This window comes from Acanthochromis polyacanthus, chromosome 3 (genome assembly GCF_021347895.1).
Source record: "Acanthochromis polyacanthus isolate Apoly-LR-REF ecotype Palm Island chromosome 3, KAUST_Apoly_ChrSc, whole genome shotgun sequence".
Lineage (NCBI taxonomy): Eukaryota > Metazoa > Chordata > Actinopteri > Pomacentridae > Acanthochromis > Acanthochromis polyacanthus.
Genome location: NC_067115.1, coordinates 43,484,650 through 43,505,913, shown reverse-complemented (window position 1 = coordinate 43,505,913; position 21,264 = coordinate 43,484,650). Strand labels below are relative to the sequence as shown.

The following is a 21,264-nucleotide window of genomic DNA, read 5'->3' as shown; positions in this document are numbered from 1 at the left end:
CCATAATCCAACCTTTTACATCCAGACGACACAAGCCAGTAAACTATTTTGTCCAAAACATGTCCTGAAGTCGGTATAAAATCCCCGAATCGGTCACTTTCAAGGAAATGCACCTCGCGATGCCCGTCCAATATTCCCCGTATTTTTCGTAATTTTTTTTATTTTTTTATTTAATATATTTTGCTTGAATCTGTTATTTTTTTTCTATTCTTATGATTGATGTAGGTTATGCAGCTTGTCAGTGGGAGCAATGAGTCAAAAGATGAGAGAATTCTAGTATTTTGTAGTTTTACATTTCATTGCACAGTATACAGTGCACTGTTGTTTGCCTTCAAAAATGCATTTCAAGTTAATTTCTGCACATTTCTGGTACTTTATTAGGCTATAGAAGTATTATCTCTTACAAAACAAGAAATGTTTACACCTATGCAGTACCTTTAGCAGCAATAATAGTGATAATAAACCTCTACTTAAAGAAAGAAAACAGTTACAGCATGAACAATAGTATAAAAACGAATGGTGTCCACTGATTAAATACAGTCTTTCTACCCTCTGAGGAAGCAAAAACAGAGGCATTCACAAAGTGTGTGATACATGACAGGTTGTTTCTTCATGTAAAACACATTTTTAGTTAAAAATTCCATTAAGCTGCTCTATTTTAGAGGCTCAGTGGAGGCAGTTCATTTTTGACCCTGAGGACAGGAGGAGTGTTCAGGACGTTAAGACAACACAAGGGTTCAATGTGCTGTATGACCACACAATGAGATCTTACTAACAAATCACACAGATGACCTATGTGGTGACAATAGAAGAAATAAATAGCATAAGGCCTTTATCTAACCAGCAGAAACTGCAGCACAGCTTCACCTGTTTTTAACATTTCTGGTTTTGACATTTGCAGGAGTGTATCAGCTACTACTCGTAAAACCACTTGTGTGTTGGTTAAAAACATAATAATGTTGGTTATGTCTTGCTGAGGTTGTTCAATGTTACATTCATTATGAAACAACTTGTAAATGTCCATCTGTTTGAAAACATTCAAAACATTTCATGAAGCAGTCATGGAGCTGTAGATGTTTTATTACAACTTTATTTCATGTCCAGATATCCTCTGCTGCAGTGACACACTCTGTTGTGTCCTACTGTCACAATGTCTCTGTATCTCGTTGACTCCTTTTACTGGAAAGACAGCAGAGCTCAAGCTGAGTGGATTCCAGCAGTATGTTCACACCTGAACAGCCATGTTCTCTCAGCAGGATGTGAAAATGTTCCAAACAGCTTCACAATATCTCCAACCACTGCTCTGCTGATGAAGGATGTCGTGATAGCAGAAATGTAGCAGTCTGTACCAATACCATATCCATCCAGACATTCAGTTTGGTTATTCTGCCTGCTCCACCACCACCACAGTCCAGACTCCATCTGGTCTGATCATCAAGGATTGCTTACATGCTTCCTCACAATTGTTGTTGAAGCACAGACTAAAGGTGCTTTAAATCTAAAACATCTACTTTTAACCTCTACCAATTCTTCCATGTTGTTTCAAGCTTAGTTCTGACATTATGTTTTCCACAGATGTTTCAGGATCACGACTTCTCAGCTGTGTGGATTCTCATGTGGGCTTTTAATCGGTGACTACGGTGGAAGCTTTTTCCACATGTGCCACAAGAATATGGCTTTTCCTCCTTGTGAACTGCCATGTGCCTTCTATGTGTTGATGAATAAGAAAATCTTTTTCCACAAGTGTTACAAACATATGGCTTCTAACCTGTGTGACATCTCATGTGGTAAGTCAAATTGATCCGTTGAATAAAGCTTTTTCCACATGTTTCACAAGAATATGGCTTCTCACCCGTGTGAAGTCTCATGTGGACAGTCAAAGAGCCCCGTTGACTGAAGCTTTTCCCACAGGTTTCACAAGAATACGGCTTCTCACCTGTGTGGGTTCTGCGATGTTCGATTAAATTTGATTTATACCTAAAAGCTTTTCCACAGACATCACATGGTAGAGATTTTCTTGCCTTGTCATTATCACACTGTCTCGCTGACGTTGGAGCATTGTCTACATCATTACTGTGACTGCTGTTACTCTGATGTCTTGGTTTCTGCTCGATACATCCAGTTGATCCTGAGTCTACATCCTTGCTTCCTTCCTGATCTGGGCTCTCAGCTACACAAGAGATGTGAAACAGGAGCTGATCACTGTTTGGTTTTGGTTCACCGTGGTCACTTTCCTCATCAGCAGGAGTCACCTCAAAGGTATCAGTCTCCTGTTTCAATCCAATTAACTCTTCCTCCTGACTGGAGCAGAGTTCATCCTGTTCCACTTTAATTTGTGGTAACCCTGGGTTTGATTGGTCCAGACTGGTGCACAATTCTTCCTGTTCCATTTTAATTTGAGAAATCTCTGGGTTTGATTGGTCCAGACTGGTGCACGATTCTTCCTGTTCAATTTTAATTTGAAAAATCTCTGGGTTTGATTGGTCCCAACTGGTGCAGAGTTCCTCCTGCTGATCTTTAATCCGTAGAGGCTCTGGGTCCTCATGGTCCACCATGGAGTTTCTCTCCTGGTCATGGGGCTGATGGTCAACAACAGTCTTCTCATTCTCACAGACATACGACTGTGGGAGCTCTGAAGGGACAAAGAGACAAAAGATAATGGTTACTACTGTGTTGATGAGAGAACACACATCTGTCACTTTGTCCAGGACTGGCTGTCTCCAACAAAATCAGCTCAGGAGTTGAATGTTTGACGCAAAAAGAATATGATGGTTTATAATAGAAGTCTAGGAGCCATGACACAGCAGCACTAACCCTAACCCAACCCTAACCCTCCCATGCAAGAAACTTTAGAAATTTAAAGGCTGAAATGGTGCATTCTGGTGGGCATTTGGTGGTTAGAGCGCTTTTCGTACAATTTCCTGGCATGATTTTTCGTTTTCATGTGGTCTATCAGCGCTTGGCATCCTGTCGCTGTATTTTGTCTCATTGTCGCACACCATGCACCTCGCTTTCCCAGCTACATCTAACTTTCGATAATGCTCTCCAATCGTTGTTTCCAACTCGTGCTTTTGGTGCGTAAGCTTCATGGGTATCACCAACCACTCCCAATTCCACTTGATGTGACACCCATCGTCCACTTCCCTTGCTCTATTCTCCTCTTTCCTGTCAATAATTCCAGCCATATTCCTCTTTCTCCCTGCCCTCCTTCTTCGCGCGATCTTTCAAGGAAGCCCACATGTGAGTGATATAATACATCCTAACAAAAACGCTCATTGCTAGCCAGCGCACTGTTGACAACTATGTGCGATCCAACCCTATACCCCTTACACTCCATATTTTTTTTCTCATCGAATTTGGGCGATTCACGTTGGGTCTCAAAATTGATACCTCGATACGTGAATTTTCGCGTATCCACGACCAAATAACATGCCTGCATAGTGGCTGCCCTGTGGGATGTGTTGACAAACTGGGGGTTGCAAGAAGAGAAACAAGTGGCTATCACATCGGACAACGGCACTAATATCCAATATCGCAATATATATTGATATCGCAGTTCTTGACACCCATATCGCATATCGCACATATTTCCAATATCGTGCAGCCCTCGACACCATATTATGAGCCCATCCTCTCTTCCTCACAATGTGTCTCAGTTCATCGTTAACTATTCACCTGAACACTTCATGATGTTCTGCATGTGTAGCGGAGTTAATGATTCCACTTGCCATCTCATATTACATATTTGGTTCCCACGGTAACCACCAGATATGGCATGGATGCACAACATCTGGGCCCCTGCAGACATTGGGTGTGTTCCATAGATATGAAAAGTAGATACGACACGCCCCTCTGAGCGGCGTGCCTACGGAGACACTAAGCTAGTGGGGGCAAAGTTTCAGTGTTTTCCGATGATGTCAGTGGCACGAAAACTAAAACAAAAAGAATGCCGGCTCACTGTGCTGCATACAGTTGCACACTATGTTGCATGATCAAGACAAGGAAACTTGGAATAACTTTCCACAGGTAAGAATAGTTTTTGGCTCTTTTTTCATGATTAAATCTTGTTGAGAGCTTCCAGTCTATAAGAGCTAGCTAGTTAGCCACTAGCAAAACACTAACACGGGTTAACAGCTGAACAACCAAATACCAGACGATTCTGTAGTATAGCTGTACAAGCAGTAGTAGTAATACTAAAAGTACAAGCAGCAGTAGTAGTATAAGTAGCTGTTAGAGTTGTAGAAGTAGTATCAGCCTGTGTACTACTATTACAAATTGTAGTAGCAGTGACAGTATCAGCAGCAGTAGTTGGTGTACAATAATAATACTAATAATAATACATCAAATTTATATAGCACTTTTTGGGACACTCAAAGACGCTTTACAAGACAGACAGATAAGCAGACAGATAGTAGTCGCATTACTATTAATACCACCAATACTACCAATTAGGGCTGGGTGATAAATCGAATTAAATTGATTCATTTGCATTTTTAAAACCCGACAATTTGAAAATTTGCGAAATCGTAAAATCGAGGCAAGCTTAAATATATAACAATACAGATTCTTCTTCTGCCTTTCACGACTTGTGCACTGGCGTTTGCTTCCGCCTCTCATCTCCTTCCACCAAAACACTCACACCCCCGTCATGGCGGACAGAACAGCAGAGACGAAGTGTTGGTCGCGAGGAAAGGGCCTCATGTTACATCGATTATATGGAAGTGGTTCAACTTTGACAAGACTGACACAAAGCAAACTACAGTCATGTGCAAGGTTTGCAAAAGTACTGTGAAAACGAAGAGTAGCAGCACAACTAACCTCTTTCAGCACCTCAGCAGAGGCATCCTAAAGAATGGGAAAGGTGACCGCAGCTACGGGAGTGTGGCATGGCTCGGGTTGCCACCCGTACCTTAAAATACGGAATCGTCCTTTATTTGACAATTAATTGTAGCATCCCGTATTGATTCAGCAGGTCTGTTTGCCGGTCCTGTCACAGGTTTCCTTGTTACAGACACTGCTGCTCCCACGTGTTTAAAAATGTCTACACCCGAAACTCTAGCACGTCCAAAGAAGCAAAAACATTTTCAAAAGCACAGACTGGAAGACTGCAACCCCTGGCAATAGGTACAGGGCAAACTGTGTTTTCTGTTGCTCATAGACTGTGTTTTTGCAGAATCCAGTATGACACACTGGTTGGTCATTACATTTTATAAGTATGGTTTCACTGTTTAAAATGATGCCACATCTTTTTAGAAAGAACCTGTGATCATAAAACAATACAGAACTCTTAGTTTTGTGTTAATAAAGCACTTAAAGCTTTAAGTATGACTAAATGCTTTTTTCAAAATTAAATAGATCACTCCTTGGGTGGTAGTGGCCCTGCGTTTGGTAAAGTTGGAAAGATATTCACAGATTCAGACTTCCAGCATCAATAATGGGGCGGCATGGCTCAGTGGGTAGAGTGGCCATCTTGCAACCAGAGGGTTGCCGGTTTGATCCTTGGTCTGAATCTGTGAATATCTTTTCAAGTTTACTGAACTGTGGCCCCGAGGAGTCGTGGTGGGTGTCCTTCATTTTCGTTTCTGAAAGGTGGCAACCCTATGGCTAGCACTAGCCATAGCAAACAGACCGCAAAAAAACAACAAAAATCGATTAAAATCGTAATCGTCCAAGATGACTAAAAAAAAAAAATTCGAGATTTTATTTTTTGGCCATATCGCCCAGCCCTTCTACTAATAGTAGTTATAAAGTCTCACTCAGATATATATCCAGATTAGCATCTATGTTATTCCTCCAAACCCATTTTATGATTGGGCAATTCTTTAGGACTGCTCTCGCATAATTGAAATGTTACCAAACAATGTTATACTGATCAAATTAAATAACTTTGGTCTCCAGTATATTGGCTAATTAAGTTCTTTGCACTTAATTTATTAGCATGCTTTCTTTTTAAATATGTTGTTGTGTACATACATATTTACTTCTCTGTCTACTTTTTTCTTTACTCCATGTAGGTTTCCCAAAGACTATGGGTTGAGGAAGAAGTGGGAAGCGGCTCTGAGGAGAGAGGGCTTTGCTGCAACTATATAACAGCCTAGAGGGAGAGATAAATAAATAATAATTAATATTAATAATATTTCTGTTGTTTATTATTATAATTGTGTTGTTTATTGTAAATGCAAATAAAATCTATCCTGTTCTAGTCGAGTTCCTTGTTATATGTAAATAACTGCATATATATATATATATATATATATATATATATATATATACAGGTAAAAGCCAGAAAATTAGAATATTTTCATAAACTTGATTTATTTCCGTAATTGCGAACAAAAGGTATAACTTTTACATTATATGTAATCATTGCACGCAGACTGATGCACTTCAAATGTTTATTTATTTAATTTTGATGATCATAGGTGGCAACAAATGAAAATCCGACATTCCGTGGGTCAGAAAATTAGAATATTACCTGAGGCCAATACAAAAACAGGATTTGTAGAAATGTTGGCCAACTGAAAAGTATGAACGTGAAAAATATGAGCATGTACAGTACTCAATACTTGGTTGGAGCTCCTTTTGCCTCAATGACTACATTAATGCGGCGTGGCATGGAGTCGATCAGTTTCTGGCACTGCTCAGGTGTTATGAGAGCCCAGGTTGCTTTGATAGTGGCCTTCAGCTCTTCTGCATTTTTGGGTCTGGCATTCTGCATCTTCCTCTTAACAATACCCCACAGATTTTCGATGGGGCTAAGGTCGGGCGAGTTGGCTGGCCAATTGAGTACAGAAATATCATGGTCCTTAAACCAGGCACTGGTAGATTTGGCACTGTGTGCAGGCGCCAAGTCCTGTTGGAACATAAAATCCCCACCTCCATAAAGCAGGTCAGCAGCAGGAAGCATGAAGTGCTCTAAAACTTGCTGGTAGACGGCTGCGTTGACCTTGGATCTCAGGAAACAGAGTGGACCGACACCAGCAGATGACATGGCACCCCAAACCATCACTGATGGTGGAAACTTCACACTAGACTTCAGGCAACGTGGATCCTGTGCCTCTCCTGTCCTCCAGACTCTGGGACCTCGATTTCCAAAGGCAATGCAAAATTTGCTTTCATCAGAAAACATAACTTTGGACCACTCAGCTGCAGTCCAGCTCTTTTTTCCTTAGCCCAGGTGAGACGCTTTGCGCGCTGTTTCTTGTTCAAAAGAGGCTTGACACGAGGTATGCGGCAGTTGAAACCCATGTCTTTCATGCGTCTCTTGGTGGTGGATTTTGAAGCACTGACTCCTGCAGCAGTCCAGTCCTTGTGAATCTCCCCCACATTTTTGAATGGGCTTTTTTTCACAATCTTCACCAGGGCGCGGTGATCCCTGTCGCTTGTACACTTTTTCCTACCACAGTTTTTCCTACCCTTTGCCTCTCCATTAATGTGTTTGGACACAGAGCTTTGAGAACAGCCAACCTTTTCAGCAATAACCTTTTGAGTCTTGCCCTCCTTGTGCAATGTGTCAATGGTTGCCTTTTGGACAGCTGTCAAATCTGAAGTCTTCCCCATGTTTGTGTAAGCTTCAGAACTGGACTGAGAGACCATTTAAAGCCCTTTGCAGGTGTTTTGAGTTAATCAGCTGGTTAGTGGGTGGCACCAGGTGTCTTCAAACTTGACCCATTTCACAATATTCTAATTTTCTGACCCACGGAATGTCGGATTTTCATTTGTTGCCACCTATGATCATCAAAATTAAATAAATAAACATTTGAAGTGCATCAGTCTGCGTGCAATGATTACATATAATGTAAAAGTTATACCTTTTGTTCGCAATTACGGAAATAAATCAAGTTTATGAAAATATTCTAATTTTCTGGCTTTTACCTGTATATATACATACCATTGCAGAGGCCATCAGTGAGGTGATCACAGTCAGAGCCATACCAACAGATCGAATTTTTGGTTTGGGCACAGATGGTGCTGCTGTGATGACAGGTAAGCACTGAAAATAAGTTTAAGTTGAGGTAAAGCTACAATTTATCTTTAACTAAGTACTGATTATTGTAATATCCATCTTTAAGGATGCCAGAATGGTGTTGCCAAACAGCTGACAGATTCCTGGCCACAGCTAGTGTCTGTGCACTGTGCAGCACACCGCCTTGCTCTTGCATGCAAAGATGCTGCAGACAACGTTCCAAGGGCACCTTCAAGACCTGGGGCCTCATTTATAAAACATTGCGTAGGATCCATACTAAAGTTTGCGTACACCGAAAATACGAAATGGGCGTATGACCTTCGCCACTGATTTATAAAACTGTGCGTAAGCACAGCTGCATGCAATTTCTTTATAAATCAGACACCAGCTGGAAGATTGCACAGGTGGATCCACCTCACATTCCGCCCACAACACACCCACATTTTACCATGAATGGTCAATGCAAAGTAACTCATGAATGTATCTGTATATAAATAAGCTGCTGATCCACGGCATTTTACACAGCGCCCCCTGCAGTTTTTTCCCCACACTGCTGTGCGTCAGGATGAATGAATCATGTGTTGACCCAGGCCACCCTGCCACTAAATTTGTTATGATCATGTCCGATGTACAAATAATTTGTACACTGATTGAATACATTTTTTCGGTTCACAGACAAATTCATTTTCACTCGGAGCCCTTACAGCAACATGAGTGCAGTCAGTTACACCGATTACATTTGGGAAACCGGACATCGCTGCAAATTGCCATTTAATGTTGGCCTGTTCACCCACAGTGTAAGGAAACCTAATGTATTGACTGGTCATGTTTAAAATGTCATCCAAAACAGCTGGCATTATTGTGCTGACCCAGATAGGATTTAGACAACAAATGTAACCTCATATATAACACATACCTGTTGGCCAATTCCCGCTGGAAGGAGCCGGTGTCGCCACAAACCCCGGAGTCGTCAGCTCCTGTGTCTGTACCGGGATGGCGTGGTTTCGGCGGGTGGGTCGGTCTAAGACGGCCCAGTTCAGCACATAGATCCAAGAGCACTGCTCTAGGGAATCTGAATCGGCTTATTAGCCAGTCATCGTCATGGGCAAATCCCCGTGAACCCTAAAATCTCTCTCCATTCTTAACGTGATCTTCCAGCAATGCCAGCGCATCCATTGTGCCACATTACACACGGCTGTCACCCATTATTTATCCGCTTGATCAGCAATTGGACTGATTGTCACGTGCCTTTTCCAAATTAGTAATCAATCAGTGCCACTCACCGCTCTATATCATTTGAAGATGGAAGTTTGATATATGAACATAGTTCTGCAAATACAGTCGTAGGCCGAATGACGCACTATATGAACATCTACAACAACGAGGGTTTATGATTATCGGCTCTACAAGTCTAATATGTGATAACAATAAAGGTTTGAGATCAATCTGGTTTCAATTCACCACTTCACCCTCCAGCACTGCCGTTCCCTCTGTCTCCAAAATGTGCTTAAGCAACCATCAAAGTTGGCGCACCGGTGCACACATTCTCACGCCAAGTTTGTTTTAGAAATCACAACGAACACAGCGTACGCCACTTTCTACGCAAAGTTTGTGATTTACGCCCTGTTTTGTGCGTAAGCAAGCATCAAGAATCAAGGCTGGCGCACCGGTGCGCACATTCTCACGCCAAATTTGTTTTTATAAATCACAATCTTTGCGTAGAAAGTGGCGTATGCCACTTTCTAGCCCTGTTTTGTGCGTACGCAAGCTTTATAAATGAGGCCCCTGCACATTTATTTTAGAAACAGTGCCAATCGCACAGCTGTGCTGAAAGCAGCTTCCAATTCAATTCAATTCAATTCAATTCAATTCAATTCAATTCAATTCAATTCAATTTTATTTATATAGCGTCAATTACAGTCAACTCGTCTCAAGACGCTTTACAGAACCCATATGCCTGACCCCCAGAGCAGCCCAAAGGAGACAGTGGCAGGAAAACACCCTTTTAACAGGGAAGAAACCTCGAGCAGAACCCGGCTCTATATAGGGGGGACCCATCTGCCTGCTGGCCGGGCGGGTTTAGAGGGACAGAAGAGGGCAAGGGGGAGGGATGGGAGAAGAGGGAGGGGTGGGAAAGCAAGGAAAACACAACACACATTTGGATACATGCATGACAGGATATGTGACACAGACAAAGTATAAGCTAACATTGAAAACTGACTCATAGTTTACTCTGATGATGTACGGCTCTGACATTAAACATACTCCATATATAGCTAGCAGTAAAATTCAAACAGTATGTAAGTTAGCATAACAGTATAGTGAAGGCAATGCAGAGTTGACTGGTGGAAAAGGGGAGTTGGAAGCAGAGGGCTGGAGGAAGGTCAGCAGCAGCATCCCACAGTGGACATGATGGAGACTGGACCAGCTGGTGGAACATCAACCGCAGATCTGAAGCATCCAGCTCTGGGACCAGGGACACTCGGAGAAATAGCACAGGGGGAAACAGAGTGAATGTACTGCAATAACGGTATACATATTAAATGTAAAGGTAGATAGAGAAGGGCTCAGTGCGTCAAGAGAAGTCCCCCAGCAGCCTATAGGCCTATAGCAGCATGACTAGAGGCAGAACGAAGGGACGTCCAAGAGGGAGTCAGCTGTGCAATGAAGACACAAGCCGAACCCCTGTGGGTCACCCAGTCAGCCCCAACTATAAGATTTGTCAAAAAGGAACGTTTTAAGCCTGGTCTTAAAAATAGAGAGGGTGTCTGCCTCCAGAACCCAAACTGGGAGCAGGTTCCACAGGAGAGGAGCTGATAACTGAAGGCTCTGCCTCCCATTCTACTTTTAGAAATTCTAGGAACAACAAGTAAGCCTGCAGCTTGAGAGCGAAGAGTTCTACTAGGATAATAAGGTACTATCAGATCTTTAAGATATGATGGAGATTGGTTATTAAGAGCTTTATATGTCAGAAGAAGGATTTTAAATTCTATTCTGGATTTAACAGGAAGCCAGTGAAGAGAAGCAAGTATAGGGGAAATATGATCTCTTTTGCTAACTCCTGTCAGTACTCTCGCAGCAGCGTTTTGGATCAACTGTAGATGTTTGAGAGAGCTATTTGGACAACCCGATAATAAGGAATTGCAATAGTCAAGCCTGGAAGTAACAAAAGCATGAACTAATTTTTCTGCATCACTCTGAGACAGAATGTTCCTGATTTTTACAATATTACGCAGGTGAAAAAAGGAAGTCCTACAGACTTGCTTTATGTGTGAGTTAAAGGACATGTCCTGGTCAAAAATAACTCCAAGATTCCTCACAGTAGTACTGGAGGCCAACGTGATGCCATCCAGAGTAACTATTTGCTTTGAAAGCGAGTTTCTAAGATGTTTGGGGCCAAATACAATGACTTCAGTTTTGTCTGAATTTAGCAGTAGGAAGTTAAAAGTCATCCAGGTTTTAATGTCCTTAAGACAATCTTGCAGTCTAGCTAACTGATCAGTTTCATCTGGCTTCATAGATAAATACAATTGTGTGTCATCTGCATAACAATGGAAGTTAATACAATGCTTCCTAATAATATTGCCTAAAGGAAGCATGTATAATGTGAAAAGTATCGGTCCTAAGACAGAACCCTGAGGAACTCCATGATTAACTTTAGTATGCTCAGAAGAGTTATTGTTGACATGCACAAACTGGAACCTATCTGATAAGTAGGATTTAAACCAGTCCAGTGCTGTCCCTTTAATGCCAATTGAATGTTCTAGACGCTGTAATAAAATGTTGTGGTCGATTGTGTCAAACGCTGCACTAAGATCTAACAAAACAAGTATAGAGACTAGTCCATTATCTGATGCTATGAGAAGGTCATTAGTAACTTTCACTAGAGCTGTTTCTGTGCTATGATGCACTCTGAAGCCTGACTGAAACATTTCAAACAAATTATTCCTTTGTAAGTGTTCACATAATTGATTTGCAACTGTTCTTTCCAGAATTTTAGAGAGAAATGGTAGGTTGGATATTGGTCTATAGTTAGCTAACACATCTGGATCTAAAGTGGGCTTTTTAAGCAAAGGTTTGATGACAGCAACCTTAAAAGCCTGTGGTACATAGCCTGTTACTAGAGAGAGATTAATCAGATCTAACATTGAAGAATGAATTAAAGGTAAAATCTCCTTGAAGAGTCTAGTTGGGATAGGATCTAAAAGACATGTTGATGGTTTGGATGTAGAAACTGTTGAAATTAGTTCAGAGAGACATATAGGAGTGAAGAATTCTAAAGATTCATCAGGTCTAACAGCCAATTCAAAAGCATCTGTGACATTTGTAGGAAGGACCAGATTAATTTTATCTCTAATCAGAACTATTTTATGTGTAAAGAAGCTCATGAAGTCGTTACTGGTTAAAGCTAAAGGAATACAAGGTTCAACAGAGCTCTGACTCTTTGTCAGCCTGGCTACAGTGCTAAAGAGAAACCTAGGGTTGTTCTTGTTCTCATCTATTAAAGATGAATAATAAGTTGTCCTGGCATTACGAAGAGCTTTTTTATAGATTACTAGACTATTTTTCCAAGCCACATACACTACCTCTGAATTAGTGGAATACCACTTTCTTTCCAGCTTTCGGGATGCCTGCTTTAAAGTCCGCAGCTGGAATTATACCAAGGAGCAAGTCTTCTCTGAGATATAACTTTCTTTTTTACAGGTGCAACACTATCAAGAGTTGTACGCAGTGAGGCTGAAGCATTGTTAACATAATAATCCACTTCTGTGGGGGTAAAATAATAATAATTGCCTTCTGATTTATCAGTAAATGTTGCTGAAGTAAACAGTGAGGGTATTATTTCCTTAAATTTAGATACTGAATTGTCAGACAAACACCTACTGTAATGATATTTGTTCTCAGCTGCTAAACAATCCTTTACTTGAAATTGAAATGTTATCATAAAATGGTCAGAAAGAAGAGGGTTCTGGGGAAATACTGTTAACTCTTCAATTTCTATGCCATAAGTCAGGACAAGGTCAAGAGTGTGATTAAAACTATGAGTTGGTTTATTTACATGTTGAGAAAACCCAATTGAGTCTAATAATGAATTAAAAGCTGTTGTAAGGCTGTCGCTGTCTACGTCAACATGAATGTTAAAGTCACCCACAATAATAACTTTGTCTGAACTGAGCACTAATTCAGATAAAAAGTCTGAGAATTGAGATAAAAACTCAGAATAAGGAGCAGGAGGACGATATATAACAACAAATAAAACTGGTTTCTGAGCTTTCAAATTTGGATGAGAGAGACTAAGAGTGAGATTTTCCAATGAGCTGTAATCAGGTTTAGGCCTCTGGTTCAGTTTTAAACTGGAATGGTAGATTGCTGCTACTCCTCCTCCTCGGCCTGTGATTCCAGGAATATGACAGTTAATATGACTAGGGGGAGTTGATTCGTTTAGGCTAACAAATTCTTCCTGCTGCAACCAGGTTTCAGTCAAACAGAACAAATCAATCTGGTGATCAGTTATCAACTCATTTACTAGCAGAGATTTAGATGAGAGAGATCTAATATTTAACAGACCACATTTAATTTTCCTGTCTCTGTGCTCTGTTGAAATAGAGGTATTAATTTTTATTAAATTTTTGTGGTTACTATTTCTTTTGTATATTTTTGATTTGTTTAATTTATTGAATTTTGGTGGTCGGGGGACAGACACAGTCTCAATAAAGTTAACTGAATTACTGGAGGGTGACAGCTGTGAGGAAACTGCAGAGAGGTGTGTAAGACTACAGCTCTGCATCCTGGTCTTAACTCTGGGTTGTCATGCTTTAGGAGTACTAATAAAATCAGCCATATTCCTAGAAATGAGAGCTGCACCAGCCAAAGTGGGATGGATGCCGTCTCTCCTAATCAGACCAGGTTTTCCCCAAAAAGAGCTCCAATTATGTATAAAGCCCACGTCGTTTGATGGACACCACACAGACAACCAGCGGCGAAACGACGACATGCGGCTAAACATGTCATCGCTGGTCAGATCAGGCAAGGGTCCAGAGAAAACTACAGAGTCCCACATGGTTTTGGCGAAAGTACACACCGATGCCACGCTAATTTTGGTGACCTCCGATTGGCGTAACCGGGTGTCGTTACCGCCGACGTGAATAACAATCTTACTATATTTACGATTATCTTTAGCCAGCAGTTTCAAATTTGCTCTGGCCCCTGGGAGGCATTTAACTATGGTCGCTGGTGTCGCTAGCTTCACGTTTCTGACTATGGAGCTGCCAATGATCAGAGTTGGTTTCTCAGCGGGTGTGTCGCTGAGCGGGGAAAAATGATTAGAAACATGAAGCGGTTTGTGGTGAGCCGGGACAGCAGGCTTGAGTTTTGGACTGTTTTTCCTATGAACTGTCACCCATCCACCCGGCTGTTCGGGCGCTGCTAAGGGACGGCTAACAGATGCTACACTAGCTAAGCTATTGCGGTCCGCACCGGCTAAGGGGGCCTGGCTAGCTGCTAGCGGGTTATTTTCCATGGTGCGGAGCCGCGATTCCAATTCAGAGAGCCTCGCCTCCAGAAAAGGCCTTACACATATCGTTATCACTAAAGGAGGCAGAGGAATAACTAAACATGTGGCACACTGAGCAGGAGAGGGAGAGAGAGGGAGAGGAAGAGGCAGAAGCAGAAGCCATGCTAACAACACGACACAGTGCTGAAACAGGAAATGACGCAATACGCTCACCGTAACGTCAGACGTCGCCTGCAGATCAGTCCATTCCAGTGTTTTAGGAGTGGACAACCTGAAAATAACTTTAAGCAATCTAATAATTTTTCTTTGAGACAAACTGTTTGCAAAAAATGGGCTATATAAATTGCCTTTTCCTGCCTTGCCTTTTCTACATTTTAAGATAATTTTCCACACCACTGTGTTTGATTTTATGTGTCCTCTTTATGTGTTCTTTGGACATAAGGAAGTGAAGGACACAAGATGGCTGTCCCAAGACACAGCCATTTCAACTCTTCATAGGAATCTGGCAGCTGTGCTGGCAGCTCTTGCTGAAGAAGCAGAGATGAAGGACCCTGTAGCAAGGTGCCTTTATACATACTGTGCGACATATAGGTTTGTGGCTGCTGTCCACCTCCAGGCAGATGTCCTTCCCCACCTGACACGGCTTTCAAAGCTTTTCCAAAAGGAAGAAGTCAATTTTTTGGCTATCAAGAAACACGTAAGTTGATTTTAAATACACTTGTTTATGGAAAACTATGAAAAGCAAAAACAATATAGCTTTAATATAACCATTTAACATTTTAGGTGCCTGTTACAATTGAGGCCATTCGACAAATCAAGGAGGCAGGAGACAAGCAGCCTCCAGGGTCACATCTCAGCGGGTTGGAAGACAGAGTGAAAAGCCTCAACATACAGGCCGAGGAGGAGAGGAGACGCCACAGGAGTGATCATTTTGACCTCACCTCTTTTTGGACCCGTTTTCACACTCAGGTATTGAATATTCAATGTTTCAAGTTACAAACTTAAAAAAATAGTAGAATGATATGAAATTGTACTAATTAAAAACAAAATCATATTTTCAAAAGGTAATGGAGCCATACTTGGACCATCTCATTGAGCACCTTGAGAGGAGATTCCCACAGATGAACATCCTAGGTGCATTTAACATACTCAGCCCACAAGCAGTGGAGAGGGGAGACGATGACTTTCAAGGGAACTTACAACTGCTTGCCCAAAAATTTCCAACTGTGGATGGCGGAGCAGCACTGCAAGAATGGACCATCTTCAAGGTTCATGTGGGCCAGGGCATCTTTAAAGTAAGCAGCAGATGTGAAATGTTGAATGGATTTCTTAGAAATGTTTATTTTTTTAACTTCTGGTTTCCTAACAATTTTTACTCTTTGCTTTATCCTACTAGGATAAGTCACAGCTGGAGGTAATGCAGGAGCTGGCCTCTGACTTTGATAAGCTGAAGCTCCTCAAACCTGGCCCAGATCTCTGCCATTGCACTGACAATTCCTGTGTCAAGTGTCAACTGTGAGAGAGATTTTTCTGCTATGACCAGGGTGAGTATTTTTTCACTTTTCTGCTAGCAGTTTAAGTAGGTACACATTTGTTTAATGTCAGTTATGTGATTATTTTTCAATAGATCAAGACAGACCTCAGGAACAGGCTGCAGGGGGAAAGCCTAACTGCCTCCCTCCGCATCAAAATCAATGGTCCCTCTGTGGCTGAGCTTGACTACAATAAGGGTGCTTTCACACATACGCCTTTTGGTCCGCTTAAAGCGGACTAGAGTCCGCAACACCAGCAAGTACGGTTCGTTTGGGCTGGTGTGAAAGCAGACCAGATGTTTTTGGTGCGGACTAAAGAACTGGACCGAGACCGCCGCCCGAAGGTGGTCTCGGTCTGCTTCTATGTGAACTCCAGTTCGGCTCGCTCCTGGTGAGAACACAAACCTGTCTCCATTCGGGCCGGCTTGATGGTGCAGCAGACTTTTTGGTCTACAGGAGCTTCCGTAGCCAAAAACGACTGAGTAATGTTCTCGTACTGAATGCGAGCTTCATGCTGGAACAACAGCAGTATTTGTGCTTGCTGCATAAAGCAATGATACGAATATACACACGTGGACAAAATTGTTGGTACCCCTCAGTTAAAGAAGGAAAAACCCACAATTCTCACTGAAATCACTTGAAACTCACAAAAGTAACAATAAATAAAAATTTATTGAAAATTAAATAATCAAAAACAGCCATTACTTTTGAATTGTTGATTAACATAATTATTTAAAAAAACAAACTAATGAAATAGGGCTGGACAAAAATGATGGTACCTCTATAAAAGATTGAAAACTATTTGACCAGAGTGACATGATTAACTCAGGTGTGTCATTTAATTGACATCACAGGTGTTTCCAAACTCATAATCAGTCAGTCTGCCTATTTAAAGGGAGACAAGTAGTCACCCTGCTGTTTGGTGAAAAGGTGTGTACCACACTGAACATGGACAACAGAAAGCGAAGGAGAGAATTGTCCCAGGACATCCGAAAAAAAATGATAGACAAACATCTTAAAGGTAAAGGCTATAAGACCATCTCTAAACAGCTTGAAGTTCCTGTGACAACAGTGGCTCATATTATTCAGAAGTTCAAGACCCACGGGACAGTAGCCAACCTCCCTGGACGTGGCCGCAAGAGGAAAATTGATGACAAATTGAAGAGACGGATCGTTGGAATTGTATCCAAACAGCCCAGAGCAACCTCCAAAGAAATTAAAGGTGAACTCCAAGGCCAAGGTACATCAGTGTCAGATCGCACCATTCGTCGTTGTTTGAGCCAAAGTGGACTTCATGGGAGACGACCAAGGAGGACACCACTGCTGAAAAAAACTCATAAAAAAGCCAGACTGGAATTTGCAAAAATGCATGTTGACAAGCCACAAAGCTTCTGGGAGAATGTCCTTTGGACAGATGAGACCAAACTGGAGCTTTTTGGTAAGGCACATCAACTCTATGTTCATAGACTCAAAAAACCAAGCATACGAAGAAAAGAACACTGTCCCTACGGTGAAACATGGAGGAGGCTCAGTAATGTTTTGGGGCTGCTTTGCTGCATCTGGCACAGGGTGTCTTGAAAGTGTGCAAGGTACGATGAAATCTGAAGACTATCAAGGCTTGGAGAAATGTGCTGCCTAGTGTCAGAAAGCTTGGTCTCAGTCACAGGTCATGGGTCTTCCAACAGGACAACGATCCAAAACACACAGCCAAAAACACCCAAGAATGGCTGAGAGAAAAGCGTTGGACTATTCTAAAGTGGCCTTCTATGAGCCCAGATCTGAATCCCATTGAACATATGTGGAAGGAGCTGAAACATGCCATTTGGAGAAGACACCCATCAAACCTGAGACAACTGGAGCTGTTTGCTCATGAGGAGTGGGCCAAAATACCTGTTGACAGCTGCAGAACGCTCATTGACAAATACAGAAATCGTTTAATTGCAGTGATTGCCTCAAAAGGTTGTGCAACAAAATATTAAGTTATGGGTACCATCATTTTTGTCCAGCCCTATTTCATTAGTTTGTTTTTTAAATAATTATGTTAATCAACAATTCAAAAGTGATGGCTGATTTTGATTATTTAATTTTCAATAAATTTTTATTTATTGTTACTTTTGTGAGTTTCAAGTGATTTCAGTGAGAATTGTGGGTTTTTCCTTCTTTAACTGAGGGGTACCAACAATTTTGTCCACGTGTGTAGTTCGTTGTTTACGAATAAACCTCGATCCATGGAATGTTTTTTTCCGGGATTTTTCCCTCTTCACATGCTGCACCAATCAGCGTTCACCTACGTCATCTAAAACACCTTATTTTGTGAACAGCGCCGCCAAACGACTGGGGGGAGATATAACATTCATTGTAGTTGGTTCAACTGCGAAAACACTGGTGTGAATGCGAACCGAACCAGTTGAAATTAGCAACATTGTAACAACTTCTGGGTCCAAATGAACCACTCTAACGGACTAACAGCTGTGAAAGCACCCTAAGGCTCTGGAAGAGTTCTTTGAAAAGCCCAGACGGATTGCTTCCACTGATCCAACCTGCACCATGTGCAGCAAAAAGTAGACGAGGTCACACAGTCCAGCATATACCTCTTCAGCCTCTGAGTTCCCCGTTTTTACCCCTTGGCCATGTTTGCACTTTTTTATTCATGTTAATTTATTTTATTTTTAATAGTGAACAGCAATGGCTTGTTTTAAGATTCACTAGGATTTAACTTAAGTGAAAACAATTGATATTATTTATTTTAATTGTATTTTTTTGTTTGTTAAAACTGTATTTTAAGATTGTGCCTTTTTGTGAGACTCTACATTTAAGTATTGTTAATAAATGGCTTACAATAACACAAAATAGTCATAATTTCAAAATTTCTGTCAACTTTTTTTTTCTTTTTTTACATAAACACTGTGGGCTTCTCTAGCAACCCAACCACCAGGCTTAGCAAGTTTTCTGGGGGAAACCCCGCATATATATATACCGGGCTTTGCAAAAGTTCTGTTACACTCGGTTTCATGATCTTTAGAGACGTTTACATGTTGGAGTGAAAAATTCCATTAAACAAACTGAAAGTTCTACCTTATAGGCAGGTGTCATTAATACAATTTTGTTCTCCATTGAAGTTGTATCAAGATAGAAGTCAAAAGAGTAAAGATATCTGCTCTCCTTCATGCTGGCCACAACAAGTCTGACAGAGCCAAGCAGCTGAACATCAGCCGGATGACCGTCCACAGAGTCACGGAGAGGCTCAAGAATGGTGAAGATCTTTCAGGTCTTCACCATGATGAAGACCTGAAAGACTCTGTGGACGGTCATCCGGCTGATGTTCTGCTGCCTTTTTTCAAACGACCCGTCGCACAACTCTGACTCCAAATGGTGTTCTGGATATTGAGCAGCACATGTGTTACGGGCTCAGTCGATTGGATACTTATTTCATTGATAATTAACGGTTAACTTACGTGAGGCAGAAAAAGAAGAGCAAAGACCTGACGTGACGTTATGTTACATTATGTTATGATACGTTACGGCACTCAAATATAGGGATTTGTAGTTCATAGATTCTTTGTCACACTTAGAAACATTGAATGAACATTTGGACACAATTAATATGATTTGTGAATTTTTCATGTATTTTATACTGTAATTATGAGCATTACAGCTCTATAAGTCCCAGGTCATGTGATCTTTTGGCTAAATAGATTTAGACCTGGTTTATTACACAGACTTTATTATTGCTTCTGGAGACTATTAATATTTTTTTAGTGAGTTTTTAATTCATTTCAAAATGTAAATATTAGCATTTTGGCTCAATAGCTCCCAAGTCATGTGACCTACAGACACCAAATCTATTTGGGATTAGAGCATCTCATAGAGTGATCAAGACACAGCACTTTTTATTCCATCTGGATACTTTGCATATTTTATATTGATATTTAACTGTAAATATTAGCATTTTGGCTCAATAGCTCCCAGGTCATGCGACCCAGAGACTCCAAATCAATAAGGATTGACAGGACTGTAAAAGGTGATCAAGACACACCAGGTTTTATTACATTTGAATGCTTTATGAATTTATTATTAATTTTTTACAGTATTAGCATTTTAGCTCAATAGCTACCAGGTCATGTGACCCAAAGACTCCAAATTTATTTGGGATTATAGTATGAAACAGACTGATCAAGACACAGCACTTTTTATTCCATTTGGAAACTTAATGAATTTATTATTAATTGTTTACAGTAAGTATTAGCATTTTAGCTCAATAGCTCTCAGGTCATGTGACGCATTGACCCCAAACTAATGCAGAATGATAGTGCTACTAAGGATGGTCAACATACGGCAATTTATATTTGATTTCAGGACATTATTGATTTTTAACAGTTTTTTTTACAGTAAATATTAGCATTTTAGCTCAATAGCTCTCAGGTCATGTGACCTATTGACCCCAAACTAATCCAGAATCACAATCCTACCTTACCTGGTCAGCATACGCCAAAGAAGAAGAAATAGTTTGGCTTAAAAGATTTTAAAGCAAAAAATTGAACATTTTTTAATGTAAATATCAGCATGTCTTCTCATTACGGTCCAGATCATGTGACTTTCGACTGAGGTTTATTTCATTATCACACTAATAGATCACCGGGATGACACACATCACTTTTTATTTGAATTCACAATTTTTAAGACAGACAGACAGACAGATAGATAAACACGTTTTCAGCTTCTTATACTTCAAGCTATGTATTTAGTGTAAATATTGGCCGTACAATTCGACAGTTAACAGTTAAGCTGAGTCGGTTACTTAAAACATCGCTGTATAATACATCTGCGAATGCAGCGCTTTATTTTTTAAACCGGAAATAGTTGATGCGCGGTCGTGCATTTACCGTAAGCTGACGGTAAGAGCGCACTGAAAATGTAGGAGCGGCTGGCTTGACTACGGAGAAACGAGAGGCGGCTGGCTTGACCGCAGTAAATAAACGGCGGATTTGATGCCAGTAGGGAGGATGCTCCCAGTCTGATTATCTACACAATGCAAGACAGAGTACACAACCACTACACATGCTATAAGTGGAATTCTTCATACTCACCTATGGGCTGTAAGGGGATGTGTGGTTTCCAGATGACATCCAGCAGTCTGCGCTGACGATCGATCTCCTCCTGGTACTGGACGATGGTTTTTTCAAACTCTGTGAATATTTCTCCAGCAGCAGCAGCTAGTCTGTCGCTGATCAACTCTCTCAGATACTCAACTG

At 41.1% G+C, this 21,264-nt stretch overlaps 1 protein-coding gene across 1 annotated transcript in view; it reads right to left on the bottom strand.

The window, feature by feature from the left end:
* Positions 1-349: 349 nt before the first annotated feature.
* The window catches only part of LOC127533119 (zinc finger protein 239-like), a 49,448-nt gene continuing 28,533 nt past the window's right edge, over positions 350-21,264 (bottom strand). The window contains exon 3 of the transcript XR_007940804.1: positions 350-1,510. The gene's annotated coding sequence lies outside the window, so the exon portion shown is untranslated. The remainder of the gene's footprint in view (positions 1,511-21,264) is intronic.